General features: G+C 38.0%; 1 protein-coding gene across 10 annotated transcripts in view; it reads left to right on the forward strand.

Moving 5' to 3' along the window:
- The window catches only part of NRG3 (neuregulin 3), a 1,063,627-nt gene that overhangs the window by 290,979 nt on the left and 753,165 nt on the right, over window positions 1–19,483 (forward strand). The window lies entirely within an intron of this gene.

The raw sequence follows: 19,483 nt of genomic DNA on the forward strand, positions 1-19,483 counted from the left end.
CCCGCTCTCTCTCTCTCTGCCCCTCCCCTGCTCATGCTCTGTCTCTCTCTCTCTCTCTCTCAAAAATAAACATTAACAAAATTAAAAAAAAAAAAAGCCAGGAGCTCTTTCCAACACACTGACCTAGCTTAACACCTTTATACATAAAGCAGAGTCTTCCCTTCATTATTTATTTCTTTGGGTTATAAAGGTCTCCAAACTTCTCCCTGTCCTGTACATAAAACAAGGTTAACTAGACCATGTGAAGCCCCACCCCTCAAATTACCTGTTACTTACTAAAATTCTCTTTCCCCTATGGGAACCAGTTGGCAGGACAACAGAGAATGGAGCTGGTACCCTAGACTATCTTCAGTTAAATTCATACTATGTTCTTTTTGCCTTCCTCCCCCTTGTGGCTTAAAGTATGCAAATCACTCATAGCAACAAGACTCAGGCCTTTTTTCTCTCCCTGTTTTTTCTGCCTCTTTTCAGGAGGTCTAATTAACCTATGCAGTGTCTTTCAGATTTACCAACAGCTCTTTCAGATGATTTTCTCTTCTTATATATTCAATTTCCCTTTTGATCTTCCACTCAAAGATGATCTCAAAAATTGCCTACAACTGAGGGAATGACTTAATCAAATTCTCAAGAAAAATGCCTCCCTTCTCCTACACCTTAAACTCTGCCAATGTTGTTTTACGTTGTATGCATATGAATTTTTTATTCTGGCTTTAAAACCAATATTTACCAATCATATAAAATTTAGATAATGTAGACAAGCACAGAGAAGAAAATAAAAACCACCATCCAAATATAACTATATTTTTAATACTTGAGCAATATAGTTGCTAAGAGCTTAGATTTTAGGTTAGACATTATTGCCACTCATTAAATCAGTATGCAAATGGGAAATATACATTCAGATATGGTCATAAATGATGTCAAATCCATGGCATATCAGTGTGTAGGGTTAGGCAAAGGCCAGGAAGGGAGTGCTCATTTCCATGTGGTCAGAGAAGGTTTCTGAGCAGACACCTGAATATTGAGAAGGAATATCTTAGGAAATGATAAGGTAGCATCCGTGGGTGGGATTTCTCTTGTCCTGATTGAATCTATGGCCTTCAGGTTTATGGGAAAGTTGAGCAATAGTAGGGGTGTCTGGGTGACTCAGTTGGTTAAGCATCCGACTCTTGGTTTCTGCTCAGATCATGATCTCACAGTTTGTGAGTTGGAGCTCCATGTTGGGCTCCACTCTGACAGCATGGAGCCTGCTTGCGACTCTTGCTCTCCCTCTCTCATGCTGTGTGTCTGTGTGTGTCTCAACATTAATAAATAAACATTAAAAACAAAAGATGGGCAATAATAGATCTTAGATCAATAGGATAGGCAGAAGCCAGATAAGGGAGGCACTTGATGTCATGGTAAGGAGTATGGCTTTCATTTTAAGTGTGATGAGAAGTTATTGTTGAATTTCAAGCAAGGGGACTGTATGATTGGATCTATAGTTTTAAAGAATGACTGGATGCTATATGGAGAATGCAGTTTACACAACAAGAGTGCAGGTACCAGTAGGGACAGTGAAATGTGAGATTAGGAGTATGACTTGGAGGCAGAAATGGTAGTACTTGGCTAAAGGCTGGCAGGGGAGGTAAAGATTTAAAAGAGCAAAGAAAAAAAATATTTTTCCTTCTTATCTTGGGAAAACTAGGTGAGGGGAGCCAGTTTGGGAAAGGGGGACAAAGAAGGAGAAATAAAAAGCTCTATTTTGAATGTGTTAACTTTGAACTTGGATACAGTAGTCTGAAATTTAAGGGAGAAGTTGGAGATTAAGATATAAAGCAATCCTGTCAGAAATAAAAATACAAATAGAAGTAGAAGCTTTAGGTGTTGTTATAGTATTTTCTGTTTTGTTTGATTTAATATATTTTCTCCAAAAAAATCTTGCATTCTAATACCTGAATATAACTTTATCAGATATATAAAGTTTATACATATATATACACTTATAAACTTACAGTCTATATAACTTGTTTTATTTTATTATTATTTTTTAATGTTTATTTTTGAGAGAGAGGGCATGAGTGGAGGAGGAGCAGAGAGACAGGGAGAGAGAGAATCCCAAGCAGGTTCTGTGCTGTCAGCACAGAGCCTGATGCAGGACTTGAACTTACAAACCATGATTTCATGACCTGAGCCGAAGTTGGAGGCTCAACTGACTGAGCCATTCAGACACTCTTCTATGTAATTTGTTTTAAAAAATTATGGGCGTGTGTGTATGTGTGTATGTGCAACGATGTTTTCATTCATTATTAGCATATAAAACTGGTTTTCAAGCCCTGTATGTAATGATCTGGGTCTTAGCAGGTGGGGGAGTCCCTGTATGCTTCTTTTCAACAAGCTGCAATTTTAGCTTAATCAGTAGAAGTACTGGGGAGAAAGGCTCGAAGATTTTAAGAATTTTGATAAAAATACAATTTGCACTTCATGTGTGATACCTTATAGTAAATGCTCAGTAATTATTTATTTGAGACTACAGTCTCTCTAGGATTATATGAAGGTGACTTTTTCCCCTTGCTTTGGTAAAACCAGATAGTGTAATTTATAATGATGTCAGTTTGATAGGCAGAATAGCTTATTTTAATTTGCATTTGTAATATTAGAGAATAGTTGATATTTTTTGTGCTTTCATCAGGTATTTGTTGTTCTTCTTTTATAAATATTCACTCATTTGCTGCTTGTTTTCCTGTTGGGGGATCACTTTTATTTTTCTCATTGTAAAAATCTTTAATATATAAAGGATATTAACATGTTTCTTTATAATAAATACATTAAGTATTTTTTTCTTTCCAGTTTGTTATTTACCTCTTAATTGCATTTATAGGTTTCTTTCTTTCTTTCTTTCTTTCTTTCTTTCTTTCTTTCTTTCTTTCTTTCTTTCTTTTTCTTTCTTTCTTTTGAAAGGTGTATGGGTGGAGTAGGCAGAAGACTTTAGTATTTTATGTTGCTAAATTAGCCTACCTTAAGATATTTTAAAGGAAAATAACTCTTGATAAAGTAAGGGTTATTTTTGCAAAATCAAAGAGATCTCAACATTCCAAACGGGTGCAAACAAATAACTGTGTAAACCTAAGTACACTTAGTCAACATTTTATTTTATTTTTTTATTTTATTAAAATTTTTTTTTCTTTAACATTTATTTATTATTGAGAGACAGAGAGACACAGAGCATGAGCAGGTGATGGGTAGAGAGAGGGGAAGACACAGAACCTGAAGCAGGTTCCAGGCTCTGAGCTGTCAGCACAGAGCCCGATGAGGGGCTCAAACTCACAAACTGTGAGATCATGACCTGAGCCGAAATCAGTCGCTTAACCAACTGAGCCACCCAGGTGCCCCACTTAGTGAACATTTTAAAATTATAACATCGTTTTGCCATTTGTTCCTTGCTTTTCGTTTTCTATTTTTCCCATCTGTTCTTTCTTCTCTTTTTCTCTTCTTCTACTTTTTTTTTTTAAGTTTATTTATTTACTTTGAGAGACAGAGCCAGAGAATACAAGCGGGGGAGGCCCAGAGAGAGAGAGGGAGAGAAAGAATCCCAAGCAGGCTCTGCACTGTCAGCACGGAGCCTCAATGCGGGGCTGGAATTCACGAACCGTGAGGTCACATACTGAGTGGAAACCAAGAGTTGGGTGCTTAACCCACTGAGCCACCCAGGTGCCCCTTTCCTGTCTTCTTTTGAATTAATTGAATATTTTTTATTCCGTATAATCTCCTTTGTTAGCTTAAGTATAAATCTGTGCTTTGTTATTGTAGTGACTGCTTTCGGGTTTACAGTATGCATCTTTAACTTTTACCTTTAGATGTTATTACCACTTTACGTGTAAGTATAAGAACCTTACAATGCTGTCTTCCATTTCTTACCTTTGGCTTTTGTGCTATTATTGACATACATTTTCGTTTTACATGTATTACATGTATCATTACTTTTGTTTAAACAACCAAGTATTTTTTAAAATACTTTTAAGTACTAAGACAAAAAGTTATATATTTACCCTGTAGTTACCATTTCTGGTGCTCTTTGTTGATTTGTTTAGACCCATGACTTAATCAGGCATTAGTTTCCTTTTCCTGAAGGACTTGCTTTAATATTTCAAGTCGTGTGGGGCTCCTAGTAATGAATTCTGTCAAATTTTATATGTATGAAAGTCCTTCTTTACCTCCATTGTTAAAGATATTTTTGCTGAGGGGGCACCTGCGTCGCTCAGTCGGTTTAAGTGTCCAGCTTTGGCTCAGGTCATGATCTCACAGCTTGCGAATTTGAGCCCCGGGTCGCGCTCTGCGCTGAGAGCTGAAAGCCTGGAGCCTGCTTCGGATTCTGTATCTCCCTCCCTCTCTCTCTGCCCTTCCTCACTTGTGCTCTGTCTCTGTCTCTCTCAAAAATAAATAAACATTGAAAAAAAATTTTTAAAGATATTTTTGCTGAGGTAATATCACATTGCACCTCTACCCCAACCTTGTCACAATACTTTAAAGATGTTACTCAACTGACTTCTTGGCTTGTATTGTTTTTGGTGAGAAATCTGCCATTATTCTTACCTTTGTTCCTGTGTATGGATTGTATCTTTCTCTTGCTGCTTTTAAGATTTTCTCTTCATCATCAATTTTATAAATTTGATTACAATATTCAGTATCTATCTATCTATCTATCTATCTATCTATCTATATTTATGGGCTATGATTTTTTTGAGCTTTTTGAATATGTGGATTTATAATTTTATCTAATGAGGGAGATCTCAGCTATTTATGTCCTCAAATATTGTCTCTTATTCAATTAATGGATTTTTCTCATCATCCTGGGTCATATTTTCCTGCTTTTTCTGCACTTCCAGTAATTTTTTATTGGGTAGCAGAGAATGTGAACTTCACTTGTTAGGTGCTGGATATCTTTTGATTCTTTTAAATGATTTTTATTTTCATCCTGGGATGCAGTTAATTTACTTGAAAAGTGATCCTTTTAGTTCTTGTTTTTTTTGTTTTTTTTTTTTTTTCGACGTGTTAGGCTGGATTGGAACAGTGTTAGTCTAATGGCTAATTATTCCCAACTCCTGAAGCATGACTCTCTAAGAATAAACAAATGACTATTAATTTGACTCTGAATATAACTTAGTGGTGGCAGTGGCATCCAAAGATCAGGGTGATGAGAATGGTCTGCTCTGTAGAGAATTTAATAATCGCTGTTTACTGTCAAATTTTAATAAAATATGTGTAAGCTTCTAATAGTCCACTTTATCACTTACTTTACTTTGTATTTTCCATGGAGGTTATTTAAGAGAACCCCTGGTGAAGCAGTTATGTGCTAACACATGTGGACTTAGCCACATTTGTTTCTTTCTAGCGTAAATTCTTAGAGGCACAGCATTGTTTGAACTTGCTTCAGAGGATTTTTGTATTAGTCACTTAAAAATTTCTTCTCTTGCGTAGTCTGAGACTTCTCTGATTTTTTCTTTCTATATGAGTCTGTATTAGTTTTCATATAAAGTGGGTTCCTTAATGTTTGTGAATATTTGGGTATCTGCTCAAATTTAATTTGGAGGCTCTCTATAGGTCGGTGAGAATTACCTATTTTGGTCATTGTCTTTGAAGATCCCAGTAGGACATCATCCATGTCCTTTGAGGTAGTCAGATTCCCCAGGAGAAAGAATAAATAAATCTTCTACACAGGTGAAATCTACTTGATGGTCACAACATGGAGATGTTGGTGAGGAAAGAATGATCAAAGTACCAATATATAACCTTAAAGCATTTCTCTAGTTTTCATCATTTTGTTTTTCAGAACGCTGTATCAGCCAATTCTGTGTCACATCCCTCAGAACAGTGAGCACAGTTGACATGTCCAGCCCTCCACCACGAGGGATGCCATCCTGAGACTCTGTTTTACTCCCTGAGGAATTGGACTCCAATGTACGTCCATCATGGGGGAAGGCGAGGACACTCAGCTCCGTGGACGACCCTAAAATGAGAGAGGGTCTGTTTGTTTCCTAACAACAAGTCCTCCATTTTTAAATTTGCTTTTTATATCTCAGCTCCAGGGGCTCCAGGTCTGCTCTTTCTCAGATTTGGGGAGGTTTGGAATGGAAATTGAGTTTCTTATCAATTTTTCCAACTTCCAGTTTAACTGTTCATCTTTCCCTGGCCGGCTGAATCAGTCACATTCCTTGCTCAGCTTTCCAGCAAGCAGAGTTCTGTTACTTTGGTTGATTTCCATTCCCTCTGTTCATGTGAATTCATGCCTTCTTAAAATTCCTTTACTGGAGATAATTTTTAGAAGTTTCATGATGAAGCAGAGCTCAGTGCTATGTTTAGTTTGCCATCTTAATACTTGCATATGTGCAAATGTCTTTCTGTAACATTCATTTGAAGAAAGCAGTGAGGCTGTGTGTAAATTTGTATGTCAGCTTCATATTTGTACCTTCATGCACATCTAGAGTTCGTTTATTCTTATGCTTGTAAAACATCGGCTAAAAGCACTTTGATTTGCATAGTTATTTGTTTGCATTTATTTGGAACATTAAGAACTCTTAATTTGCAGAAATAATCCTTATTTTTTTTAAGGGGGGGTGTTCTTTTTAGAATACCCTAATAATTTTGCCAGTTTAAAAAAATCTGTTCAGGAAAAACACTTCTCTGTATTTCAGGGTTCCACACCCATCCTACTTTACAGATTGACATCTCTTTTACGATTGCTTCTTCTTTGTTTTTCTCTTCTTTTTCGAATTTTCTGAAAGTATATCTCAAGCCTTTATTACTAATAATAACTGAATTACACTTCGGTAGAATTACTACTACTTTATGCTGCTTCCTATGTGAAATTTCATTCCATGATTTATAGCTTCCTTAATTTACTTTCTTATGCCATTTATCTTATGTATCATTTTACCCACTTTGTTTTGAATTTCAGCTAATTCTCTTTTGGGTACTTCTCCTGTCTTTTTATAAAGTATGTAGCTTTATTGTTTATTAAAGATTCTATGTGGTTTCCTCTAATTCCCTTCTGATCCTTCATAGATCATTTTCATAATATTTTTTTCTTCTGAGTTTTCCAATTACTTTTGTCTTTATCTTATTCTTTTGTGTTGTAAGTTCATTTATTTTCAGAGAGAGAGAGAGAGAGAGAGAGAGAGAGAGAGAGGGAGGGAGGGAGGGAGAATCCCAAGCACGCTCTGTGTTGTCAGCCCAGAGCCTGACATGGGGCTTGATCTCACAAACCAAGATCATGACCTGAGTTGAAACCCAGCCAGATGCTTAGCCATCTGGGCCACCCAGGTGCTCTTTTTATCTTGTTATTTACCATTTCCCTCCCTGTCCTCCTCCCTCCCACTCTCCTTTCCCCCCTCCTCTCTTTCTTTACTGATGTTTAAATGAGGTAGGATTTTCTTACTTGGCAGATGATTTGGTTGGTATTGTTTCTACCTTCTGCCTACTCGTGTGTAAACAAATTACCTTCTCAGCTCAGATTTTAAGCCTTAAATTTACCAGGCGTTTTTCTAATGTTCTACAAATATCAGACTTATTTCTGTCTCTACTACTTTGTTCTCTATTTCTCTGAACTGCTCTAGGACATGAACAAATGTTTTCCTAGTTCACACTTCTCCTGTATCCAAGTTCTGAACTTAGCACATTACCAGAAATGATTCATAATGGAATGGACCATCCCAAATCTGTTGGTTCTGAAATATGCTACCTTTCATTTGATTCAGAAAAATGACATGGGTGACAGAAGGTAAAACATACCTTTCAGCTCACGGAGTACTATCTGAAAAGTAGAGAGGGCATGTGGCTAGGTTTTCAACCTAGAAATTTCTTCACTCTCAAGTCAGTGAACGTAGGTAGATAAAAATAATAGTTCCCCAACATAGCCCAGCATTTTTCAGACACTGTCTCTGTAATCACATCAAACTTAATATGCTGCTTGCTAAGCCTGTATATTTTCTCCGTGAGAATCCATATGGTTTATAAGCAAACACCTGATTTTGAGTCTCTGTTTCATTTATTAGTTGTATGACCTTGGGCAAGTTCTCATTAAACCTCCATTCTCTCTTTTTTAAATGGAGAATAAAACACCTCAAATATTAGAATTTTTTTGTGAGGATTGAATGAGATAATAATGTCTGTGAAATGTGGAGTATAAAGTGGGTATATAATAAGCACTTGTTAATTACCAACATTACAAATAGAGAAAGCTTTTCCAGCTTCTAGACTTCATTTTTTATAGTGTTGTGGGTTTTCATATTTCCCTCAGCCTCAGTGGAAACTCCAGTCAGAACATGGGGGAAGTCATGTTACCCTTTAACCTAATGTCATCCATAAATTCATCTCTTGAATTTTAATATTTTAATATTTCTATTTTAATTTGATTTCATGCGTATCATTCAGTTTTTTTGCACAGTCTGAGATATTTATCCTTAAGTGAAAGAATGGAAGACATTGGTAGTAACTTTGATCATAGATATCTCTGGTTTTATCATTGTCATTGTTTCCTATTTTATTCAGTTTTTTTTCCCTCCCACTTTTTTCATTCTGACCTAGTACCTGGCATAATTCAATCAATATATTTGGCATCAAGCATTAAAAAATAAGAGTTTCATTATTTGGGTAAAGGAAAGTAATGCAAAAACTAGAGAGATATCAAATAATCAGCCATTCTTTCTCCCTCTAATTGCTTGGCCCTCTGATATTTTGAAAGATGCAACTCTTTCTTCTTTTGGCCCCATAGCCTTATCTTATTTCCTACCATCATGCCACATCTTCCACGACACAAAATATCCTGCCAGCACCAAAGAAAATCTGGCACATGACTCTTGGCTTGGTTGTTTTCTGATAGTTGCTATCTAGAAAAGCATTTGGGTCATGTATCAGACTTTATGGAAGGGGAAGCAGTTCTCTTGCAACTATTGAGAGACTAGGAGCAAGGCGTTTGCTTTGTCAGTACAGAGTTCAGCTGCAAGTAATTACATTCAGAATATAGTGGCTTATGAAACGTAGATACTGCTCTTCCATGGAAGAGCAGTTCGTAGGTAGACAGTTTAGAACGGGCTTGCAAACGCTCCATGGTTCCTCAGCCCTCATTGCTTACAATAACAAAATGGCTTCATGATTCAAAATAGCTGTTGATGGTCCAGCTACAGCGCTGTATTGCAAATGGCAGGAAGGGAGAAGGAGGAAGAAAAAGGACACACTTTCCTTTTAGGAGACCCCCAAGAAGTATCACTATAAAACTTCCCCCTGTATCTTATAAGAAGTTGGTGGCCATATCTGGTTGCAAGGGATGATGAGGAATGAGACTTTCAGCACTCAGCAGTGTGCACAGCTAAACTGTCAAGATTCATGTCTCTGAAATGGAAAGACATGCCGGGTGACACATCTTGCCGGTGTTTGAGGTTGAACTTCTCCATCTCATGGGCAGGAATGGAAGTACCGAGTGTGCTGTGGGCACCTGGCATGGGGTTGCTGTGTGAGGAAGTGAAATCCAAGTATATTGTTCTCTGCTGCACTCCATCTGAATTAGAGTTAATGAATGGACTTCCAAGATTCTTTGCTGACTGCTCTTTTTTTTATTAATGGGCAGCATGTTAGTGTAAAGTTGGGAAACACCATAGCATAGAGCTTAAAATCCAAGTCTGCTCATGTGGTTAACCATTTTGACCAAAAAAGACTTTAAGTATGTGGAAAATTTCTGACGGATTTTAGAGTTGCTATGACTTTAAAGTTTATACCCAGGGAAGGTTGGGTTTCTATCTGTGTTTGGTTTGCTTTTAATATGGACGGTGAACTCCAAACAGAAGATAGTTTTAGGAACCTCTCATAACACATGTGCTTTAGGAAGTAGTTTCATCCACTGGAGGATGTAACAAAGAAATCAGAATTTGAATCTTATCCCCAAGACTCCAGGATCACATGGTGATACTGGGGCTGCTGCAAACATTCAGTATGATTCAGCTTGACTATATCTGAAAATTAGGATTGCCTTCAATCTTATCAGCCACAGAACCCATCGGGCTGCATGCATCCCTCTCCATGCCTGGGTTCATGCCACTATTCAAGGTGTAAGAGCCTCTTAATTGTAGCTCCCTGTAAGATTCAAATACAAGGTCTTCCGGCCCTTGTCGCCTGGCTCATAATATGATATGGTGAACTGCTCTAGCACCGGCCCTCCCTTCTTTTCTTCCTTTTACATCAGCCCCAACAGCCCCATTCATCATAGTTATTTTACTAATAGTTGGGTAAAAGACTCTGAAATTACATCTCTCTCTAGTGTTTCTAGAATTTACAAAAATCAACAGGGGGTCTTCACCACAGGCCCTTAATATGAAAGTCTCTGTGCAGGAAAATCCATAAGCTGGGGTGACTTTTGAGTTAAATTGTGTTTTATGGCTCAAGAAATGCTTTGCTTGGTTCTCGCCACCATTACAAAGCAAAGAAAATAATTTCAGATTCAGTTTACACAAAACATCACTTCGGGTTGATACAAGTTTTATGTTAGTGGCATGGAAATATTTGCATGTGCACATTGATATGTAGTGAAATAGACTACGGATGATAAGATCAATTTTCTATTAAAAGTAAAAAGGCCAGGGTAGCCAGATGCAGTGAGGGCTTTTCCCATTTGTCATTCGATACTGTTTGACAGTTTTACATTAGCTGCGGAAGGCACCCACTGGCATGCTGTGGCAACGCTTTAGAAAATATGCACACGTACACAAACACACATATACACAAACACATGTACACACTCACACAGATGGTACAGACTCATATAATTGGGCACAAAAAGACAGTAACCATATATGCAGACACCTATTCTAGCACGTGAACACAGTCACGTAGCAAAGTCACGCCCACACAGATAGGAAGACATTGACCAAATGGTACAATGACGCAGCCAGGACTGACAATTGCAGAGTCACACGAATGCGAGGTGAAGGCTCATGCATATAGATGCTGAGAGACCTGGAGACACATACACACACACAAAGAGCATACAGAGTCCCAGAGATAAAGGCAGATAGGCACACGAAGATGAACACTTAGGTATACAGACTGACAGAATAGACTAGAATATGGCAGCAACTTCCTTACATATGTGGCACCCATCTTGCCCTTTCCAAGTCATTCAGAATTACCATATGTGGCGGTATATGATGCCTGAATGCAAGAACTGCTTATAGAACCATACAAACAACATAAGGTTTCTTGAGTTCCTTCTATATATTAAGTGTTGTGATAATGTGCAGTCACATTATTGCAACCACATCAATTCCAGATGCTCTTTTCAATCTTGAGTAAGTTCACTCTTCTCCCTTCATCCTTGTATCTTTCCAGCCATTTCACTTTATCCTGTTTCCTCATGATGCACATGCTTTGTTTTCTGTGACCTTAATTTTTCCCATAATTACCCCAATTTTTCCTCATTATGGCCTCCTTTAATAATGCTCATATGAATACCTGGCTGGCCTTTTGCCCTTGACAATGAAATCCCATTCTTCTCTTTTCCTTCAGTTTAAAAATCTCAGCTACCCTTTGAGGTCTCATTTCTGTCTTTCTTTCTTTTTTTAATATTTATTTATTTTGAGAGAGAGAGAGAGAGAGAGAGAGAGAGAGAGGGAACCAGTGGAGGAAGGGCAGAGAGAGAGGGAGAGAGAGAGAATCCCAAGCAGGTTCCATGCTGTGAACGCAGGCCTGATGCAGGGCTCCATCTCAAGAACCATGAGATCATGACCTGAGCGGAGATCAAGAGTTGGATGCTTAACTGACTGAGCCTCCCGAGTGCCCCAGAGGTCTCATTTATTTCCATTTGAAGATTTAATTCTTACTCTGTATACTTTCACAGCTGCATTAAGTAATACAGAGCTTAGCACTTAATTTTTCTTTCATTTCTTTATAATACATCAATTATGTCTCCCCAGCTGAATTATATTCCTTCTGAAAGTAGGAACTCTGCTTTATTCTTTTCTTTGCCTTGCATTTCCCAACCTCTGGCTCACTCTGGTATGCTTTGGAACACCTCGCACCCTCATTCTGGGTCAGGGGCTACCTCAAGTGATCACTGTTAATGCTTCTATCTTCAGTCCAAGTGGGATTCTGAACTCCAGGCCTTTACTTCTAATTTTATAATGCCTGAAGACACCTTAAGCCCAATGGTTTGTTAATTTCAATTTACAAACTCTCAATGGGACAATCTCTCTCTATTACCTTTCCCTAAACCCTGTTCCTTCTTTCTTTCTTTCTTTCTTTCTTTCTTTCTTTCTTTCTTTCTTTCTTTCTTTCTTTCTTTCTTTCTTCCTTCCTTCCTTCCTTCCTTCCTTCCTTCCTTCCTTCCTTCCTTCCTTCCTTCCTTCCTTCCTTCTCTCCCAATCCTGGTCAGGTGTCCTACTATGCATTCAGTTATCCAAGTTAGAATGCCAGCCAGTACTTTTTACCTTCCTATCTCCCTACCTTTCTCTTTCCCAACATGAGAACACGAAGAAATACCTTTATGTTACCTTGCTGTCTCTCACTGCCTGCTATGCTGTCCTTCTGAGCACCACCCTGGTCCATGCCCTCGTGAACTTGAGGACATGGAAGTGAAGATGGAGATGGCGGGCTTCTAGCTTATTCTCTTGCTTCTGGTTTCACTTCCTGAGATCAGCCTCCCTATTGGTATCAGAATCATCATTCTAAAATACAAATCTGATCTTGACATTTCTATCAAAACATCTTTAATGGCTCAAGAGTGCCCTAAACTCCTCCAGCAGGCAGTGCCTTTTACGACATTGCCTCGACCAGCACTGTCAGTTGAGCCATCTCGTCCCTCTGTTACTGTCCACATGACACCACATTCTATGAAAGGCTGAATACATCACATCACTGGGTATTGCTGAGCCATTTCCCTTCACTTAAATGCTTAATGTTACTGTTCTGCCTGGGAAATGACCATGTATCCTTCAAACTCGGTTCTGATGGCTTCCATGACTTGCCCTGGGAGGAGTAAACTTTTCTGTAATACTTTGTGCAGATCTAGGAGAGCACTCATCACGTGGCTCACTATTCACATGTCTTTCTCTTTAATTGGACTGTGACTACTCCAAAAACAGATGCTATTCTCCCCACTACAATGATAGGTACTCAATAAAGGCAGTTGCTCGGTTACTTGGATGATTACTTCTGTAACTGTCATGAAAGGAAAAGTCTGCTCCACAAACTTAAGCACGTGTTTGGGTGGAGGAGTACCATTTATTGCACACTTAATATAAATGCTCTGTGTATGTGTATGTGTATGTATATATATTTAATTCTTACAACAACTCTCTGATATAATTGCCATTATGCCCACTTTCCCAATGAGAAATCTGAGTTCTAGAGAAATCAAGGATTTGCCCAGGTTAGGTCTTATTTTTAGCCCAGAGGCTGCCATATTCTTCCATCCCACTGGACCAGAATGGGTCCGTGAGATATTATTTCTTCATCCAACTTGGGAAACTGTAGATGAAGCCAACATAAACAACTGTCTTCCCTGTGCTAGCTCTCGAAACTTTTAATACATTCATGTGATTCTCCAAGTTTGACTATACCTCATAGCACTTTCCAGATCCGTTTGGCCTCGGAACCCATTTATACGTCTCTCTGCAGAACATACTTTGGGAGATACAGTATTATACCAAATGCTGTCTTTAAAAAAATTTTAGCTTTCATAAATGTTTGGTGGACCACTCCCCTTTCTCAACTCGATTGGAAGAGAGAATATGTATCCCGACCCAAGTATTCATTCTGTTACATTGAGATCGGGCAGAACTGGTTGGCATATCAATTCTCAGAATCCCAGGGACCTCACCAGCTGTTCTATGGCTCTGTTTGCCTCAGCAGAGAGGAGAAGGACAAAAATGTATGCTTGATGCTCCTATTTATTTCGACCCATGCCCAGGCCCACAGGCTATCCATCGCACAAAGCATGTGCAAGAGAAGAAGAAACTTGGATTGAGCTGCCTGAGCTCTGATCTTCCTGTCAGCCTGTCCCTGGTGGGTCCTCCGCTCTGGTGGTATTTGGTTGGAGCTGGGTGGGGGGGGCGGGGAGTGCCAGTGAGTGCTATCGAGTCGCCTGCACATTTTGCACTGTACAGGACAAGTTTATTTATTGTTGTCTCCAGCTGAGAGCAGCGACATGGCATTCCCTGATCCCCCTGGTAATTTCCCAGGCTCAATGATTCCTGTTTCTCTTGACCTGCTTCACAGCTGGTGGCATTGCTGCTGACCTGGATTTGCTCTTCTTAGCTCAGATGACATAGCAGCTCAGAAGTTGCATGTATTTGACAACACAAAGACTCCATCCCTTTAAACAAGACACACACACACACACACACACACACACACACACACACAATGCAGCTCTGAAGTCACAGAGGCCTTGGTTCTAGTCCTGGCTCGAGAACACTAAATCCCGGCTCTGCCACTTGCTAGTTTGGACAAGTTACTAACCACACAGCCTCACTTTTCTGTATCTGCACGATGATGATAATATTACCCACCTCACAGGGCTCTTGAGAGGATTAAATAGCTCAGTGCCTGGAATATAGCAACAGTCATATACTGTTTGCTGTGTTTATATTACTAGCATTTTTCAATTTTGTCTTTTATTGTTTTACATATTAGTATTTACTTTCTTTTGCTTTCTCATAAACGATCAAGGCCTCATGGACTTATTTTAATCTAAGGAGATGTTAAGGAGAATAATCTATTGATTCTTTCTACAAAGGGTTTGTAATTATCTGGGGAAATTAATCATAAAAATAAGAAAAGGTTACCAGTGACACATTATATGCAGTATTTTAATTATTAAAAAAATAAAAAACATTCTTCATAAAGAAACTGAGTGTTAAATAAATCCATTAGCACCCAAGTTTAAAAAAGTCTATATGATGAGTAAGTGTAACTGATAAGATTTGAAAAAAATATTTGGAGTGTGTGTATTATCAAGAGTATACTCTAAGCTAATGGATCTCAAATTTTCTGATCTCAGGAACATTTTACATTCATAAAAATTATTGAAGTCTCCTCAAGAGCCTTTTCTTCAGTGAGCCATACCTATCAATATTTACCATATTAAAAATTAAAACAAGGAGACTTAAAAATATTTTATTGATCCTTATCAAAAATAAAAATAAACTATTGCATGCTAACATAAATGACAATTTTTTTAATGTTTATTTTTGAGAGAGACAGAGCATGAGTGGGGGAGGGGCAGAGAGAGAGGAGACACAGAAGCAGAAGCAGGTTCCAGGCTCTGAGCTGTCAGCACAGAACGCAACGTGAGGCTCGAACTCACGAACCGCAAAATCATGAATTGAGCCAAAGTTGGATGCTTAACCAAATGAGCCACCCAGGCGCCCCGTAAATAACAATTTTTAATGGAAAATAAATTATTTTCTGAAACAAAAGAGTGAGAAAAGTAGCATTGCTTTGTATATTTATGTTTTGTAGTAAAAAACACATGAAATCTACCCCTAAACATATTTTTGAGTGTATAATACAGTATTGTTAACTATGAGTAAAATGTTGTACGGCAGATCTGTAGAAATTTTTGTGTGGCATAAATGACATTTTACACCCATTGAATAGCAGAAACTCTCCCATTTCCTACCCCCTTTCCTGTGGCAACCACCATTCTTTCTAGCTCAATGCGTTTGATTACTTTAGATACCTCCTATAAGTAGAATTAAGTAGTGTCTGTCCTGTGGCTGGGTTGTTTCACTTAGCAAAATGTTCTCAAAAATTAATCGTGTTGTAGCATATGACAGGATTTCCTTTTTAATTGCTGAACGATATCCCATCGTATGTGAAGATTGTGTTTTCTTCATTCATTCATGTGCCAGTAGACATTTAGTTTATTTTGACTGCTTAGCTATCGTGAATAATGCTCTCATAAACATGGGAATGCAAATATCTTTTTAAAATCCCGTTTTCAGTTCTTTTGGATATATACAAGAGGCGGGATTGCTGAATCATGTGGTAGTTGTGTTTTTATATATATTTTTTGAGAAACCTCCATACTGTTTTCCATAGTGCCTGCACCATTTTACATGCCCGCCAACAATTATTTTAGATGATGGCTACCCTAATATGTGTGAAGTGAGATCTCATTGTGGTTTTAAATTGCGTTTGCCTGATGAATAGTGATATTGAGCATCTTTTCATTTATCCGCTAGCCATTTATAACTCTTCTTGGGAGAAATGTCTGTCTAAGCCATTGGCACTTTTTTAAAACTTTGAGTTATTTTTCATAGTGAGTTGTAGGAATTCCTATGTATTTTGGATATTAATCTCTTATATATATGGTTTGAAATATTTTCTCCCATTTGATAAGCTGCCTTTTCATTTCGTTAATTTTTTCCCTTTGCCATGCAGAAGCTTTGTAGTTTGATGTAATCCGACTTGTCTATTTTTGCTTTTATTGACTATTCTTTTGGTGTCATTAAGAAATCGTTGCCAAAACCAGGGTCATGAATCTTTTTCCCTATGCTTTTTTTCCTACAAGTTTACAGTTTCTGGTATTACATTTAGGTATTGTTCGATCCATTTTGGGTTAATATTTGTGAGTACTGTGAAGTAGGCTCCCACTTTCATTCTTTTGCATGTGGGCATCCACTTTTCCCAACACCATTTATTGAAGAAGCTGTCCTTTGCTCCATGTGTATCCTTGGCACTCATGTTGAAGATTAGCTGACTGTACCTGCATGGGTTTATTTCTGGGCTCTTTATTCTGTTCCATTGATCTGTACATCTGTCTTTATGCCAGTACCATATAGTTTTCATTATTGTAGCTTGAAATCAAAGAGTATGAGGCCTTCAGTTTTGTTTTTCTTCTAAAAGATTGTTTTATTTATTCAGAATCCTTTGTGGTTCCACATGAATTTTTTCTAATTTTGTAAAAAATTGCCATTGAGATTTTTTTAGGGGTTACTTTGAATCTGTAGATTACTTTGATAGTATGGGCATTTTAACAATATTAAGCTTTCAGTTTCATGAACACAGGGTGTCTTTCCATTTATGTCTTCTTTCTTTCAGCTGTGTGTAGTTTTCATTGTACGAGTCTTTTGCCTTCTTAGTTATGTTTATTCCTAAGTATTTTATTCCTTTCGATGCTATTATACATGGGTTTGTTTTCCTAATTTCCCTTTTGGATTGGCCATTGTCAGTGTATGGAAATATAGTTTACTCTTGTGTGTTGCTTATATATCTTGCATCTTTGCTGAATTCATTTATTGGTTGCAACAGTTTTTGTGAGGAAACTTTTGTGTTTTCTGCATATAAGATTGTGTCATCTGTGAACAGTACTTCTTCCTTTCTGATTTGGGTGCTTTTTATTTCTTTTTCTTGCCTAATTGCTCGGACCAGAGCTTGCAGTACTATGTTGAATAGAAGTAGTGGGAGTTGGGCATCCATGCCTTGTTCTTGACCTCAGAGGAAAGGCTGTCAGTACAGTGTTAGCTGTGGGCTTGTCGTATATGGCCTTTATTGTATTGAAGTAATTTCTTTCTGTTCCTAGTTTGAGTGTTTTTGTCATAACAGGGTGTTGAATTTTGTCAGTTGCTTTTTGTGTATCTATTGAGATGATCATGTGATTTTTATCCTTCATTCCGGTAATGGAGTGTTTCACATCAATTGATTTTTGTGTGTTCAGTCATCCGTGCATTACGGGGATAAATCCCATTGGTCATGGTGTCTGATCCTGTTGATATCTGTTAATTTCAGTTTGCTAGAATTTTGTTGAGTTCTTTTGCATCTATATTCATCAGAGATATTGGCCAGTTGTCTTCTTTTGGGGTAGTATCTTTTTCTGGCTTTGGTATCAGGATAATGCCATTCTCATTAAATGTGTTTGGAACTATTTCCTCCTCTTTAGATTTCTGGAAAAGTTTGAGAATGATTGGTGTTAATTCTTCTTTAAATATTTGGCGGAATTCACCAGTGAAGCCATCTGATCTTGAACTTGTCTTTCTGAGGAAGTTTTTGATAAGTCATTCAGCCTCCTTACTAGTTATAGGTCTGTTCAGTTCTGTTTCTTCATGATTCAGTCATGGTCGGTTCAATTTCTAGGAAGGCTTCTCAAGACTTTCCTGTGGATGTATCTTCTCTGGACTTGTGCATGTAGATTTTTAATTAGATGGGTTTGCTGGTTTAGAGCTCATGATCTCTTGTTTTTCTGTGGTGTTTTTCTGCTATACTGAGGCTGCTCTGAATCAGCAGCACACCGCCCAGCTCTTTTACCTTCTCAGTGGCCCCCATTAAGAACACACTGGGTCCCAGCAGTGACAGGAGACGACCGAGACAGAAGCCAGTCCCTTAGGTAAGCTCTCCTGCTCCCACCCCATGAAAACCCAGAATGTTGAAGATACAATCCACTCCTCTCTTTCCCTCTCCAGGGAGAGTCCAGGAACTGGGAGTTCCCAACCATGATACTATATCAGTGGGAGGGATGGGGTTGAGAGGGCACCACACATTTTCCTGTTGGCTTCATTGTGGCTGATTTTATGCCACCTGGGGTGCAGGAGCTTCTTAACTGTTTTCTGGATTTCTCACAAAGGATATTGATCTGTGTTTATTTCTGAATCAGTATCTCTGTGGGAGGAAGGAGAGTCTAGGGCTTCCTATTCCACCATCTTGCTAACCTGCCAGGACATTACGTTATGTTTTTGCCAATCTCTTTAATGTCTGCCTTAGCAGAAGATAGCTAGATTCATATATCTGCACCTATAATCAATCCCTTACGTTGGTGTGGTGGGAGTATGTGAGGAAAACTAACTTCATACAAATATGTGGCTGGAAAAAGAAGGATTGTGTTTGTAGCAAAATCAGATAATTTTAGATTTCTTAAATTCTTATACCCTACCTCAACAGTTAATAGTTCTTAAAGATTACTGACAATGTGGAATCTGAAATTATAGGACATTTTGTACTGTGTGACATTCTACCTTGAAAGAGCCTTCTACCGGTACATCATTTCATAGCCTCATGCATTGGTCATTTGGAAAATATTGTTTCATTGAGTTAAGCAGATCTTCTAAATAAATGGTGGCTCATGATTATACAATATCAATAAAATTATTTTATCGATCTGATCACCATTTACATTGGAAATGTCTTATGTTACCAGATGCTAGTTTTCCAAAATCCCAATTCTCACTTGGTTGCTTTAACTTGATCAGTAGTAACGGTTGATAATCAACATACTCTCAGCTGTTTTCCCTGAAATGACAAATATACCTCATTCTTTTTTGACAAGGTATCTACCAAATATCGTAGTTTGAAAACCTTTTTCTTTCCATCAGCCACTCTGTCAAGTAAAAATAGTGTCCCACGAAAAAGTAGCTAGTTCAGTTTGTAACTCAAAACAACTGCACGAGAACTTTTTTTTTAAACTAAAACAGTTGACAATTTTATCTTCACGTTTCACACAACAAATGAAAGTTGCTTTTTT

The sequence above is a fragment of the Neofelis nebulosa genome, chromosome 13 (genome assembly GCF_028018385.1).
Source record: "Neofelis nebulosa isolate mNeoNeb1 chromosome 13, mNeoNeb1.pri, whole genome shotgun sequence".
NCBI classification, from domain to species: domain Eukaryota; kingdom Metazoa; phylum Chordata; class Mammalia; order Carnivora; family Felidae; genus Neofelis; species Neofelis nebulosa.